The 4,132-nt window shown below is 40.4% G+C and overlaps 1 non-coding gene across 1 annotated transcript; it reads left to right on the top strand.

The window, feature by feature from the left end:
• Window positions 1–2,455: 2,455 nt before the first annotated feature.
• Window positions 2,456–2,528, top strand: TRNAW-CCA. Its single transcript has one exon. It is a non-coding gene; the product is annotated as a tRNA-Trp (tRNA).
• The last annotated feature ends 1,604 nt before the right edge of the window (window positions 2,529–4,132 follow it).

The raw sequence follows: 4,132 nt of genomic DNA, 5'->3' as shown, positions 1-4,132 counted from the left end.
GACTCCATTTATATAAGGTATCTATAATAGTTAAATTTATGAAAAGCAGAGAGCAGAATGGTGGTTGCCAGGGCTGGGGGAGGAAGAATATAACGTCCAATAAAAATTGAGTCCTCAGGGCTTCTCTGGTGGCCCAGTAGTAAAGAACCCACCTGCCAATGCAGGAGACATGGGTTCAATCCCTGATTTGGGAAGATCCCACATGCCTCGGAGCAACTAAGCCCTGTGCCATAACTATTGAGTCTGTGCTCTGGAGCCCAGGAGCCACAACTACCGAGCCCATGTGTTATAGCTATGGAAGCCCGTTCTCTCTAGAGCCCGTTCTCTGCAACAAGAGAAGCCCCTGCAGTGAGAATCCCACCAACTGCAACTAGATGTAGTTCCCACTTGCTGCAACTAGAAAAAAGCTCATGCAACAACAAAGACCCAGCACAGCCAAGAATAAAGAAAATTATTTTTAAAAACAAAAAATTTGAACCATAAACATCACAATGAGCTGATTATAACCAGGAACATACCATTGCTGTCTTCCATAGAGTTTCCTTGGGTGGCAAAACCTTCTGTGGCTAAAAGTATTAGCGGTCATAAAAAGAGTGGCAATGTTTTTTGGTTAGACAACGTGCAAATATAATTTATCATGTTTGATCATTGTTGCAAATCTGTAAGCTATTACACTTCCCATTCTTACAGATGAATCACATAACTTGGAGACAGTAAGAAACTTGCTTAGACTCACAGTTTGGAAGCCAAGAGGTCTAGTTCAGGCATTGTTGGTGTGTGGATGGTAAAGTAACAGAGTGGTACTTTCAGTAGGGGAGTCTGGTGATGGTGATCTGTCAGAAAACATATCAAAATATACGTAAATGAAAATTTGCAAAACTTCCAGGATAAGATCAGGAAACTTTACTAACAGATATAAAAAAGTATGTTAAGAAAAAACAACAACTTCAGAGGATCACATTTTATGTCTGAAGGAAATATTAGAACATTTGAAGAAGTCAACTATTTCTCAAATAATTCTGCAAATTCAATCCAGCCCATGGCAGAATCCTAACTAGTCTAAAACTAACAGTTTTACACTGTTTTGAATTATGAAGTGCTGTTTAGATCTTTTGAAATTAGAATATATTCATTTACTGAATAGCGGGAGGAGCTCAACTTTCATGCCCAGCTCTGGCACTTTCTACTTGTAGGGACACCAGCAAGGTACTCACCCTCATAGCCTCAATTTTCCCATCTGTAAAACAGGTGTGACATAATACTGCCTACCTCATAATGTCTTAGGCATTAATCCAGGGAAAATGGATAGCACAGTGTCTGGCAGTAAATATCAGGCATTAAACTTATGTAACAAAAAGAAAAACTATAAATATTAAGTCAAACAAAATAAATCACCACATTCCCTAAGTCCAATATCAAGGTGAGCCTACTTGACTCTGCCAGTGAGGAATATTTATTCATCCGAAATGCTAACAAAGTGTGCTTCTGAATTTGGCTCTGGTTCCACTGAGATTTTTCTCAGTTAAGGTGAGATCACTTGATTTATTGTTTTATGGTCATGTCCAAGTGACAGTTCTTGTGGTTTAAATATCCTTAATACTAACTCTTGGAACTAAAGGTATAGGAAGGTGGTGTGTGGGGATAGATATTATTTATTCCAAGACACACAGAGACTTTAGGCTCATGTAGCCAGCAGGATGTTTTTGTCAATTTTGGCTCATGCCCCTGTCCTTTTGGCTGAGGTTGAAATCCCAGGGATCTTCTAAGGATTAAGTCTCTAGGCAGATTAATACCTACACAGGTGATGGGAACATTTAGGACTTCACTTCTGGATCAGGACACTCACAGACACATTTACACTAGTGAATTGTATGATTAGAATCTGTACAGTTCATCCATCAGATCTTACACAGAACTGACCCTGCAACAATCTCTAGACTCCAAAAAAATAATTTAGAGTATTATTAATATTTTGCATTAATAATAAATTAATATAGTATATAAAATATGGTATAATTTAGAGCAATACTAATATTATTTTAGAGTAATATTAATATTTAAATTAAAATTTTTTTCCATAGAAAGTGATTTCTGATTCCTTGCTTTGAATAAAATCAAAGGAGGACCTAATTTAGTCATGGTTGATAAATCGTTAAGAATAATCCTGAGTGACGATTCATTATGTTGTTTTTAGTCAATTCCCCAGAGGAATTCAAAGAATCAAGTATGATGTCATTACCATACACTCATTCCTATCACATCTGCAAAGTCACGTGACAAATATTTTTAGAATTCATATCTGTAAAAATGAGACACATGAATGAAATTGCTCCATTTTAGCAGTAAGTGGCATTATCCATGCATATATAAAGTAAGAAAGGTCTCATTTAGCTTATTGAGATATATTTATCAATTATATTTTACATCATATTTTTAAAAAGTATCAACAGGGACTTCCTTGGTGGTCCAGTGGTTAAGACTCCACGCTCCCAATGCAGGGGGCCTAGGTTCGATCCCTGGTCAGGGAACTAGATCCCATTTGCTGCAACTAAAGGTCCCACATGCTGCAGCTAGGATCTGGAACAGTCAAATAATTAAAGAAATATATATTTTTTAAAAGTATCAACAATTGAAATAACTGTCTGGTCTTCGCCAGAGCTGTAAATATCTCTGCTGGTCCCCAAATCACAGTGCACCTTGTCTTACAAATGCCTTGAAGACCTTTTATTCCATCTCTCCTTCCCTCGCTTTTCTGCATTGTGGAGCCTATGAGATTTATGCCCTGAGGTTCCTCAGGGAAACGGGTGAGTGATGCAGCCACTCTCTACTACTCCCACAGACCACCTGCCCGCCCCACTCCTACACCTAGAGCCGCTCAGAGTTCGGGCCACGGCTATGAGCTGCAGACAGACGCACGTGACATGGGACAGGACATTGGGCATCAGAAATTGTTTCCGTCACCTGTTTGCCACCTGTTGCCATAAATCAGTGGTCTCAAATGTCTGAATTTCTTTTTGGTGTTGTACATGGGGAAAAGAAGGGAAAAGTAGAGATACTTGGTTTGTTCTGGAATTTTCTGTAGCAGTTTCTCTTTGGGTGCATTACCCTACTTGTATATTTTCTAATGCTGGAGATCCAGTTCAGGTGCCTTTTCGGACACAGCCTAGCGTTTGGGGACCCTTCATCCAGCTGCACATTGACTTCGTACATCATCTCCCATCCGCAGATAATCCGACAACCCAGTGATATCACGTACTCTCCCTGGGTGGCCTGACCCTTCTTTCCCCTGAAGGCAGAAGTATGTTTATATTTTGCCTCAATAATACCATTTTAAACTTTTTATTTGACACCAACTTCAAACTTATAGAAAAGGTGCAATGATATTTCCATTAGAATACCTGTACTCCTTCACCCAGATCCACCCTTTGCTGATGTGTTACTTCGTTCGTTTGAGTATAGAGTCTCTTTGAGGGAATTATGCTCCAAAAAAAAGACTAAGACCAAAGGTCTTGTCTTAGGAGACACCTTTTCCAACCGATGTGCAAAGTCTTACAAATCAGCTTATAACCACATGGGTGCATGCTCAGCTGCTTCAGTCATGTCCAGCTCTTTGCGACTCTATGGATTATAGCCCACCAGGCTCCTCTGCCCATGGGATTCTCCAGGCAAGAATACTAGAGTGGGTTGCCATGCCCTCCTCCAGGAACTCTTCCCAACTCAGGGGTTGAACCCACGTCTCCTGCATTGTAGGTGGATTCCTCACCGTTGAGCCACCACAGAAGCCCTTATAACCACTATCCCATCTCAATCCCAGAACTCTGGCAAGATTATCCGTGAATCTAGTGGCAAATCAAGGACTAACTAAATTACAAGGAAGAACCCTAAAGTGGTCGAAAGCCCTCTCATTGACACAAGAGATATCCAGGTTGCATTCCAATGAGCTCTGGGACATTGCACCTATGGAACCGTCATAGGGCCATGAGATTTCCAAGGGTCTAATCCAGTGAATTTCTTCCACCATTCGAAGACATGTGAGTATCAAGGACTCTCCTTCCCTCCTAAGCTCCTTTGCTGCAGGAATCAAGCCTGCCAGACCAAGGAGAGGCTCCGTTCAAATATGTCTGTTCTTCCT

This window comes from Cervus canadensis, chromosome 29 (genome assembly GCF_019320065.1).
Source record: "Cervus canadensis isolate Bull #8, Minnesota chromosome 29, ASM1932006v1, whole genome shotgun sequence".
NCBI lineage: Eukaryota > Metazoa > Chordata > Mammalia > Artiodactyla > Cervidae > Cervus > Cervus canadensis.
Note: the sequence above shows the minus strand (reverse complement) of the source record. Positions and strands in the feature narration are given on the sequence as shown.